At 37.3% G+C, this 12272-nt stretch overlaps 1 pseudogene; it reads left to right on the top strand.

Moving 5' to 3' along the window:
• Nucleotides 1-2093: 2093 nt before the first annotated feature.
• LOC145158004 (putative fructokinase-7) lies at nucleotides 2094-3175 on the top strand (annotated as a pseudogene).
• The last annotated feature ends 9097 nt before the right edge of the window (nucleotides 3176-12272 follow it).

Consider the following 12272-nt stretch of genomic DNA (forward strand, 5'->3'; position numbering starts at 1 on the left):
ATGCCCCTACCTTGTATTCAACAGTAGCAACAGCAAGAAGATTTCCTTTCTTGTTGAACCTCAACCGTGGAAAAATCTGTAATAATCATTTAAATATGATATATTAGATATAATAAAATATTGTGGAAATGTGTGTTATGTTGGCAATGAAGCTCCTTCTGTTGGTCGTATTTATTCCAGCCAGATTCGGTGAAACACAAATGATTTCCATCAGTATAGGTATGGCCTAACATCATTACCAACAACCACAAAAAAATATATAAACACATCCAACAAAATGGAACCATCAAATAACAAATGATAATGGAAATGAAACAGGGGCATGCCTGCTTAAAGATGGTGCTTGTTCACGAACCCTCGAGTCCAAGTAATAAAAGCTTTTGAATCTTTTCGGGCTCAAAGTAATTTGGAACAGTTGTGTAATTGATGGCTTCATCCCTTTCTCTTTGTGGCTGACCTTGTGGCACAGGAAACGAGAACAACATATGTAAATATCATACATTACATAATAACAAAAAACCATTTTATCCACCATACTTTTTTTACAACATATGTAAATATCATACATTACATAATAATAATAGATAATAGATAATATATAATAATACAATACATACCTTTTTCTAATTATTTCCCTTGATATTATTCTGACCTTCTTCCTCATAACGCCCATCATCATAAACCCAGAAATGTGTGTCTTAAGGACATTGCACACTTGCCATCTGAACAAATCAATACAACAAATGTTAAATAAATTTCCATATCACTCACCAAATAACTGTAACAAAAATACTATCTAACCTACCTTCAGCACTTTCAGCTCAAGTTTTGTGATTTCTCTTCCATCATGTAAACTTCTGTGTTTCCATTGCTTGCTGTCGGACTAAGTTTCCCAGTGAGAAGAAAAATTCAGAGTACAATGTTGTAATAGAAAACAAAAAATGAAAGGTTGAGGATGCTAATCATTCTATAATATGAAATTATAGAAATGGTCCCTGGATTGTAATATGAAATTACAGAAATGGTCCATGGATTAATGGAATAGTAACATGTTTTTAGTTCCCTGGATTAATAACTACATTTTTGGTCCATGTAGTTTTAAATTTCAGTAACGATAGATTTACCCAATATAGTTTTTTATTTCAATAATGTATTTCATTCCATGCAGTTTATAATTTATATCAATTAGATTTTTGGTCCCTGTAGTTGTTAATTTAAGATAGGTATAGTTTTAGTCCCTATACTATAGTTTTGAATATGTAGATTTAATCCCTTTGATTTTTAGTTTCGATAACTACAGTTCCAGTCCTTATAATTAATAACTTGCATTAGTTACAATTTTGGTCCCTGTGATCAAGGTACCCCTACTAGTTATAACTTTCATTAGTTACAATTTTGGTCCGTGTAATCAGGGTACCCCTACTACTTATAACTTGCATCAGTTACGCGAGAGTATACTTAAGGCATGGAAAAATTCCGAAGCAGTAACAACCTGATGTTGATGCTTACAAGTGTAAAAGGTATACATATGAACGAAAAGCATGCAGATACCTGGACATAAAAGAACATAGGACGGTTTGGCACAGGCCAGGGAAAATCGATTCCTGGTGATTGTCTCTCATTGATTGTCACTCCATTTTGGAAAAACTATTGGAAGGAAACTCTGAAAGTGATGGATGCATCTGATACTGAACCTGTAAAGTAGAGGGAAAAAAGGCATCTAAGGCCTAGTTCCAAAATATACTAAAAGAGTTAGGCTCCTAAAATAACTCAAAAAAGTTTAAAAAACTAAATATTCCAAAAACACCCCTGGACTCTTTTTGTCCCAGAATCTGAATTAAGCCAACAACAGAATCTAAAATTTGCTAACCGAGGATCTCCGGAACCAACACATGTGCAATAGACATCAGCACTCTGAGATATCTCTCATTCTGTAGCGCACTTCATTTCTTTATACTTTTTCTCGTCACTGCTGGAAAATTCCCCTGTGTAAGTTAGCAAATAAATATCTGTCATCTCAATCCACCAACCATAATTTTGAAAAATTACACAAACAAGTCGGGAAGATCAGGCCAGGTGTATAAATAACATTAATGGTGCTAGGAAAAGAAAACAATGTCGATAACACAGGAATGAGATTTGACAAACAAGCAAGAACCGCATTAGCATTTGTAACCCTAAGAGCCGATGGAGAGCGTGAGTTCATGTTCTTCCGCCATCCAAGTGCCAATATGCTTCTCACGGAGGCAGAACTCGATACAGATTTGATCCAAAAGGTACATTCAATCATCCATTTTTGATGGCTGTATATTTAGAAAGATTAAATTGCGACCCTTTTTTGTTATTTAACCAATCGACAATCTTTCACTACGGATCCATTAGTTTGATTGAAGATCCATGCAAATCATCTCACTTAGCTGCATTGAAAATTGCTAAAAAAGCAGGAAGCATTCTTTCATATGATCCTAATTTGAGACTACCTTTGTGGCCATCACCTGAGGCTGCTCGAAAAGGCATCCTGAGCATTTGGGATTAAGCAGATGTTATAAAGGTGCAAAATTTCATAGTGAGTTGACTTTTTTGACTTAAACCTTTTGATGGGTTATTGACTTTTCGGGAAATTACAGATTAGTGAAGATGAAATTGTGTTCTTGACTGAGGTGATGATCCCTATGATGACAAAGTTGTCTTGACCAAACTTTTTCACCCAAATCTCAAGTTGTTGATAGTCACAGAAGGTCCTAATGGTTGCAGATACTACACAAAGGTTATTTTTGTAAATTTAATACGATTGTTGGATTATATTAATTGATATCAATTTGTGAGTTTTATTTTCAGGATTTTCATGGGAAAGTTGGTGGTGTTAAGGTGAAGTGTGTTGATACAACCGGTACAGGTGATCCTTTTGTTGGAGGATTCTTCTCAATTTGGCCAAAAATGCTCAATTATTTACGGTTAAACATTTTAAAAAATTGGCTGAAAAATCATTTTCTGAATATATTGATTTTTAAAAGATTTATGTCATGCCCCATTTTAGGATGAAAAGAAGCTAAGAGATGCATTGAGGTTTGCAAATATCTGTGGGGCCATTACAGTTACAGAGAGAGGAGCGATTCCATCACTGCCTTCCAAGGAAGTTGTTCATAAGAAGTTGGAGGAATCCGAAAATAAATAACTTGTGTCATTTTTTTGGTTTGAAATTAGAAGAAATGATTATTAAACTATCTTCTACAAGGTAGAATATACTAGAGAAAAAATATGAACAAAAAAACAGAATTTGTTCATTATATACTTATATTTATGTATTGTACCTTTGCTTGTAGTTCCTGAATTTGTTCATTATATACTTGCATCTGAAACACCAACAATTCAAGTCAAAATAAATCAAAGAATTTCAAGCTCAGTTGAATGAAAATTCGTATTTGAGAGTCAACTTCTTATTCTTTTCTGTGATAAAAGTCAACCTTTCGAGCACGAATGATGGATACACTCCTCTCTAGCTGTTGTTCAAGCTTTTGTAGTTCATCAATGGTGCTTGATCCCAGACCTTCTCCTAAAAATTTCCTGTAATAAAGATTTAAGATGTTAGGATCGATGATTTTATTATAGCTTTAATATAGAACCAAAAATCTTAGTTTCATAACTATATGTGTGGCGACTTAAAGTTCAATTAACATATTCAGAACATGAAATTCTAACCTTTTAGTTATTTCCAGGAGTTCTATCTTCTTTGCCATGCTTTCTGTTTCATTCTTCAAATGTTGCCACTGAACACAATTAAGGACAATAAGTAACACTTCCAAAAAGCATCCTTTCATTCTAGTGGTAAAATCTTTTTTATGATTAGCAACCCTCTTCATGCAAGACGCTTTGATCTTCCAGGAGCAGCAGTTGTGATCTTCTCCCACCTCAAGGCTGAATCATCGATTGTTGCAGAGGCCAAGGAGAAGTGAGAGCGTTTTCGTTCTTGAAAAAAACCCTCCTGCGTTTTTGTTCTTGAAAAAAACCCTCATGGGTGAGCACTTGTGAGGTCGAGAGCATAAAAGCCTTAGTTCTTTGATATCGGGGACAAGAAAAACCTTAAAATCGCCGACGTTTCGAGTTTGAGGAGTCGTAGACCCCCAATCGCCGACTCCATGAAAGATATTGTTAGGTTCGATTTTTGGGGAAGGCGGGGTACTTGAATTTTTTGGGGATTTGGTTTCCCCCGTTAGTTGCATCAAAGAGGGACGCGCGTATTAAAATTTTATAAAATGACATATCTACACGACACCCACTTAAATTTAGGTGCCTTACGTGTTTTTAATTTTTTTTCGTTGGACATTAATTTTAGGGAACGCACAAATGCGTATCCTCTATCCTTCAAATTTTGCAAAACTAACATTATTTTTTAGGGCACGCACAAATGCGTGTCCTCTATCAGCGCGTGTCATTGTTTGCACGTCATTAAAGGGCTGTTTTCTAGTAGTGGCTTTACCGGGATGACAACGAATTTCGCATTCGTAGTCACTGAGTAGATCGACCCACCGTCGTTGTCTCATGTTGAGCTCCTTCTGGTCGAATATATGATGAAGGCTTTTGTGGTCTGTAAAGATAGTGCTTTTTGTACCATACAGGTAGTGTCTCCAGATCTTCAGAGGAAATATCACTGCTCCTAACTCAAGATCATGCGTGGTGTAGTTGACTTCGTGTGTCTTTAGCTGTCTTGAGGCATAGGAGATGACCTTACCTCGTTGCATAAGAACACAGCCAAGCCCTTGGTTGGATGCATCGCAATAAACCACAAAGTCTTCTATCCCTTCTGGGAGGGGTAGTATCGGTGCGCTACATAAGGACCGCTTTAGTGTTTGGAACGCCTTTTCTTGTTTCTCTTCCCAGTCAAAGGCCACGCCTTTCTGGGTCAATGTAGTAAGCGGTTTCGCGATCTGAGAGAAGTTCTGAATGAACTTGCGATAGTAGCCAGCGAGGCCTAGAAATTGACGAATTTTTGTAGGCGTCTTCGGTGTTGACCATTTCTCAATGGCCTTAATTTTGGAAGGGTCCACGTGAATTCCCTCTTCGTTGACCACGTGACCCAAGAATTCGACTCTTCGAATCCAAAATTCGCATTTAGAGAACTTCGCATAGAGCTTCTCCAATCGTAGTGTTTCTAAGACCTGACGTAGATGTTGACTATGCTCCTCCTTACTTTGAGAGTAGATAAGTATGTCATCGATGAATACAATGACGAACTGTTCCAAGTAAGGACGACACACCCTATTCATTTAGTCCACGAATACTACGGGCGCATTGGTCAATCCGTATGGCATCACTACAAACTCGTAGTGTCCATAACGAGTTCGGAAGGCTGTCTTCGGAACATCCTCCTCTAACACTCGTAACTGGTGATACCTGGATCTCAGATCAATCTTTGAAAAGTAATTCGCTCCTTGCAGTTGGTCGAACAAGTCGTCTATGCGAGGCAGAGGGTAACGATTCTTGATGGTAAGCTTGTTTAGTTCCCGGTAGTCGATGCACATACGGAATGGTCCGTCTTTCTTTTTCACGAACAAGACCGGTGCTCCCCAGGTTGAGAAGCTTCGTCTAATAAAGCCCTTGCTGAGCAGTTCGTTAAGTTGAGCGGATAGCTCCTGCATCTCAGTTGGTGCTAGGCGATAGGGCGATTTGGCTACTGGGGTAGCCCCTGGAAGTAAGTCGATTCTGAACTCGACTTGATGCTGTGGAGGTAATCCTAGTAGTTCTTCTGGAAAGATGTGGGGAAAGTCGCGTACCTCTAGGATGTTCTTTATGTCATTCGTCTCTTGGCTCACATCGACAACATGAGCAAGGAATGCATGACATTCCTTTCGTAAGTACTTCTGGGCTTGTATGCTCGAGATGATACGAAGGTTCGTGCCTGGTTTGTCGCCATAGATAACTAGGGTTTCACTAGACGGTAGATTTAGACGAACGGCTTTCTCATAACACATGATGTCGGCACGATGAGAACTCAACCAATCCATGTCGATAATGACGTCGAAACTTTTAATTGACACCGGCATGAGGTTGATTGGAAATGAATGGTTATCTAGAGTTAAGGTACATCCTATGTATATGCAGCTAGTGCTCTCAGTCTTTCCGTTAGCCATTTCTACAGTGAATGGTTCTTTAAGTGCACGTGATTGTTGTTTAAGTAAGTGAGCAAATTTCTGGTTCACGAAACTCCTCTCCGCTCCACTATCAAACAATATGCATGCATATGATTTATCGAGGAGAAACGTACCAGTGACCACTGTAGGGTCTTTTACCGCTTCCTCGTGGCCTATAGCCAAAACTCTTCCCACTCAGCCCGCTATAAGGGTCGAAGACCAGTTGTAATATGTCGAAGACCTAAGTTTATTTTACAAGGCATTTTATGTAACGAAGCGTACTGTTTAGTCCTTGTAATTTTTTGTGTGCTTTCTCGTTTCCTATAAATAGGGACATTACTTAGAGTTAGAGAATATTCTTTGTACAACTTGTCTATTTTCTCTCTGTAACAGTTGAAAGCATATCAGAGCTGAAACCAGATCATATTTACATCGTGTGTTCAATCTACATTCGTTTAACTCTGATTTGATTCATATTTGATTCCACACTTCATCAATTGGTATCAGAGGAGGAATCATGATCTGAGATCTAATTTTCACTCTGATTCAAAAGGTTTTTGAATCAAATTTCTGGTTCAAAAAGTTCCGCACCTTTTGACGTGAAAAAGTGTTCTAGATCTTCAGTTGTGATTTGATTCTGCAACTAATTTGTTGAATCGAGTATTCTACTTGATATTTCTGTTCAATTCAGCAATTTCCTTTCCAATTCTCTTTGATTTCTCAAAAATTCTCAAATATTTTCTTCCGTACATCAATGGCGAACTTCAATCTCAACTCGATGACTTCATACTCTCATCTGCTAGGATCTTCAACTAAGATTCCTATGCTCATTCCGGAATACTATGATCAGTGGTCTGATTGTATGCAGGATTACTTGAATGGAATCGATGAAGAGCTTTGGTCTTGCATCTCAAGGAATGTTACTCTTTCGATGAATCTTCAACCAATTGGATCGTCATGTAGTACTACGAGTGTGGAAAATCAAACTGATCGAATGAAGAAACTTGAAAAACGATGCATAAGGGAGTTACGTGGTGCATTGCCTCCAGTTGTGTATAACTATGTCAGAAGTTGTACAACTGCAAAAGACATTTGGAATAATCTCAAAGAAAAGTTTCAAGGTAGCGAGAAGACCAAAATCAATTCAGTTAAGTAATGTTTGATTGAATTGAAGGATTTCAAGCAAAAAGATGGTGAAACGATTGAAAGTTACTATGATAGGCTGAACGGGCTGATTTACAAATGCAATCGTTATGGAATCACGAGGTCTGCCATGGAATTCAATCTCACCTTTGTTATGGGACTCCGTAAATAATGCAGGAGTGTTAGCATGATGGTGAAAAATCAACAGAGTTTCGACACATCTTCTTTGAATGATTTGTACAATCAACTGAAAACTCATGAAAGTGAAGTGAACGAAATGGAAGAAGAGTCGAAGCTTAGTCTGGGAGGTCCATTAGCACTTGTCTCTAAAGTTTCTGAAAAGGAATCATCGAAAAAGGTGATTCTGATGATGAAGAGGGGTTTATCATGAATTCGGATGATGAGATAATAGGTTTTTATTCAAACAACCGAGTCAAAAAGTTTTTCAAGAAACCGTTTAATTCAAAGGTGAAGCAAGGTGAGGGAAAAGGAAGTTTCGTGAATAAGGTTGCAGGAGAAGAGAAGAAGAAGTATGAGAAGAATGATGGGAAGGGTGCTGAGGAGAAGAAAGAGAAGAAACTGAAAGGAGATTCTGGTATGGATTGTCATTATTGCAATGGAGCAAATCATCTAGCAAATGATTTCATGCTTCGAAAGAAGGATGAGAAAAATAATAGAGTAAAGGATGAAGCATATTATGTGGAGAGATTGGAAGAGGTGCGTACGAAGGCGAAAATTTTGTGTTTAGTGGCTCAAGGTGACAGGAGAATGATGGCACATATCAAATTTGGTCTTCGGGTTCTGATGATGAAGAAATGCGTAATCCTACGCATGGAGCCATGTATGCGAAGCTAGCGGAAGATTCAGACGAAGAGGTAACGGGCCGATGCTTTATGTCAAAGTCTGCTGATAAGTCTCCAATGACAACTAAGGTACGTAATATCCTTCAATCTTTCAATATTCCTTTGAGTGCATATGATTCTGAAATTGTTGCTTTTGATGATACTGTTGCATATTTTGATAATTTGGTTGTTTCTGCTAGCAATGAAGCTAAGAAATTAAGCAATCAGTTGTTAGAGACTCAGAAGAAGTTAGATTCGAAAGTTGTCAAGATAGAATGTTTAGAATTGCAAATAACAAACATTATGTGTGATAGAGATTCATTGTCTAGTGAAGTAAAACTCTTATTAGCTCAACGAAATATCTACTGCAATTCTACTAAATGTTTATATGGCAAGTTAACTACATTGCATCATTCGTGTGAAATTAGCAAGGAACAACGTAGGAAATTATTACCTTTTCTAGCATATGAGAGAGCGAAGGTTGATAATATTCCGTATGATTGTGAGAAAAATATTGCTAAGTTTGACAAAATTCCTGATGATAGATATACTTATGGAATTGTCAAAATTGATGAATGTCTTGATTCAAATGAATTAGTTAACATTGTGAATGATACTTTGACAATATCAGAACAAATCAAAATTTTGAAAAAGACTGAGAATTCAACATCTGATTCTCAATCTAATTTTGCCGATATTGAAAATAACTCTGACAATATTAGCGAAATTAGTGATATTGAGGATGTTGATTGTTCTCAGTTGTCTGTCATTAATGTTGCATCAAAATCTAAAGGAAAAGAAAAACTTAAGGATTTGATGGTTAAGATTGACACTGACAAACCTTCAACTTCGAAAGTTTGTGATCCCGAGTTTATCGATATTCGAGACAGTCAAACGGATAGTAGTGATTATGAAAATGATGAAGATGATTCTCACAAAATGGTCTCATCAATAAAAGATTCGAAAGAAAATGAAATTCCACGTGTGTTTGTGGATCAAGTGTTTGGGGACACTAAAAATTTCGACAAAGTGTTGTCTGAAAAAGGAGCCCATTATTTGGAAACAAATCAAGTGGTGTATCCGAATTTCAAGTGTATTGATGATGTTGTTTTCCCAAATCAAGTATTTGTTACTACTGGAAATGTTGAGAACATTAAACCAGAATTTAACAAAATGGTCGAAGATGACAACAAGAAAAAAACATGATGAAACAAAGAATCGAGTATGAAATGAATCAGAGTTTAATGATCAAAGTAGGATTGTGAGATTTGAACACAGATGTAAATATTATCTTGTTTCAGCTCTATTATGCTCTCAAGTTTTACAGAATACAAATGACAATCCTGTAAAGACTCATATCCATGACTCTAGTAAACACTCCTATTTATAGGAGAGGAAAGCGTACAAAAAATATACTAAGGACTATGCGTTAAGCTTTGAATACAATGCCCTAGTAAAATAGATTACATAGGATACGAAGACTCAGTACATTCGAAGACATGAAACCCTTCAACTGATTACAACTCTGTTTACCCTTACAATCTCCCCCTTTGTAATCAAAGTCGAAGTCTTCAACTTGTAAGCAGTTGAATTGAATACATCATCACCCTTCGTATCTCTGTGTACCATGCAATGACCTTCTTAATCTCCTTCTTGTCTGCTTCATTATTCTTCCTGCATTGGTTCATACGAACAATTAAGTTCGTATACTGAGAAGTTGCATATCTCTCCATTTCGCACGTTTAGAACAAGAACCGTTTTGCTCTACCAGCTTTGTCTTTTCCTGCGAAGACAATCCCCTATGGTTTTAAGCAGATTTCACCATCTTCATATTTCTTCAGATCTGGGTGTTTCTTCGTAGGAGCCATTGGTGCAGTAATTTCAATACCTTTCGCAGTAGCCAATTCCACATCAGTTTGAGCAAGACACTCAAAATAATTTTCAATAAAGATCTTGATGTGTTTGACTCCCAGTTGGAAAACATCTGGCTCTGTTTCTTGTAGAAAGGAGAATGACTTGTCTTTCAGGATTAATGCCTCATACAAGTTCATTATCGGAAAATCAGCAATGGTAAACTCCTAAACTTTTCCATTTGATCTGATCACTGTGTATTTGAGATTCTGAATAACATTTTTGAAAACCATGTCTCTTTTGATGCTTATAACTTTCTTGATTTTTAATAGTGACCAGACTTCTTCAGGTCCTTTCGCCAACACTGAATGAAAACGAATTTTTATCTTCTTCCCTTCTTCTTTGTCTTTACACATAACTCTGTTTTGGCACCTTTTCGAATGAATACATATGATCAAACATGAATTTTGCCTCAATTGTTTCATAGTTGTATTGCTTCGAAGGATCTCCTTTTTCCAAACCAACAGGGTCTTGTGCACGAAGAGCCATAACACTTTGAATACGCCTCATCTTTTCCAACTCCGCATCCACTTCAGCCTTCTTTTCTTCCTTAGTCTTTTCTATGATCTTGGCTTTACCTTTATCTTTAGACTCAGACTCTCCCACCACAATCTTTGGTTTCGAAGCACTTCCAGCAGCTTCTCCAATCACAACACCTTTAGTAACTGATCTGGTCATCGGAACCGTTGTGACCACAGTTGAAGTAACTGAACCAGCAGATACAATAACAGGCTTTGTAGTTGGAATCTTCGAAGGAAACACTTTTCCCACCACCTTCGAATCTTCTTTACTCGCCTTTACTTCTTCACCAGTCTTCTTAGATTCATCTATCTTTTCTCCCCCTTGCACCCCTGTGAAAGCAGGTGGGGCATCTGATACTGTTGGAAGAAGACTTGAAATGCGAGTAAGAGGAGATAATTGTTTGTGAACAATAGCTTCGAACTGGATGAATTTTTGAGATAAAAATTCTGGAGTGATAAACGAAGTGAACACTGGTTTCACAGACAACTCCTTTAACTCTTTTAGCAAAACAATCAACTCGCTAAAATTCTTGTTCTCCAATTTAGAAAGATGAGTAAGTTGAGGACTCATGCTTTCGTATAATTTGACAAATTTGGTGACAGCGTCACGAATAATGTCAACCTTCTGATGGATTGAAGTATAACCTTGTTGAACACTTTGAACTTCTCTCTGCATGTCTTCACGAAGTTCACGGATTTGCATGTTGACATCTTCGCGTACCTTCTTAACTTCTTGAACAAAAAGAACATGCCGTTCTTTTGTTGTGCTTTTTAGATCCTTGACCTAACCCATAAAATCAGATCGTTGAGATTTAACACGAAGGTCGTTATTCTGATCAGTGTAGTCAACCTTCTCCAAAATAACGGACTCGAAATCTTTCACCATTCCGGAGACTTTGCTGATTATCCGTGATTCCATCATCTTTAACATAGTATCAACTTCCAGACTTGATACTGATGAACCTCCCCCAAAATCAGCTTGAGATTGAATGATAGCATTCAACTTCGTATTCAAAATTTTGTACTGCTTCATGGTCATCAACATATAATCTGGAAAATTTTCTTCTTCTTCATCAAACTTTAGATCTTCAAAAGTTCCTCCAAAACCTTCGTTATCAGTTTCATTCTCCAGCATCATTGTATCATCGACAGGTGAAGTAGGTTTGGGTGGATCAGTAGATTGTGAAGAAAAGATGGAAGTGAAAGGGGTATTGATTATGTTGTTGAATGTGGGTGAATTAGTTGTAGAAGTTACTGGAGGTAAAGATACGATAATATCAGAAGTGTCATTAAGATTACCTTGAGCATCAGTCTTTGCACCTTCTTCACCCATGTTAACATTTGTATCCGTATTAGATACGTCTACAGTGATGTCAGAAGTTCGTGTCTCCTCATTAGATGACTTGACATGCGAAACTTCGGGTGGAATAAGACTTATGTCTTCAGGAATCGAACTTTCTTTGACAAGATCAGCTTCCGGAGTTTCAGGAATTCTTTCTTTGTCTTCTGTTGAAGTAGTGGCAATGATAAGTTTTCTGGACTTCTTCGTTTTCGTTTGTGTCAACTGTTTTGCCACATCTTCAGCCCTTCGTTTCTTTGATGATGGATAAACAGGCACTGGAACTTCCCTGAATAATACACCTTGATGTGTATGTTGTGGTTTACGAACAACGTGGGGTGAAGATTTTTGAGACCTCATCTTAAATCAACAAAAAACCCCAGTCTTC

Source organism: Lactuca virosa, chromosome 2 (assembly GCF_052849685.1).
Source record: "Lactuca virosa cultivar CGN04683 chromosome 2, Lactuca_virosa_CGN04683_v6, whole genome shotgun sequence".
In the NCBI taxonomy this organism is placed as follows: Eukaryota; Viridiplantae; Streptophyta; class Magnoliopsida; order Asterales; family Asteraceae; genus Lactuca; species Lactuca virosa.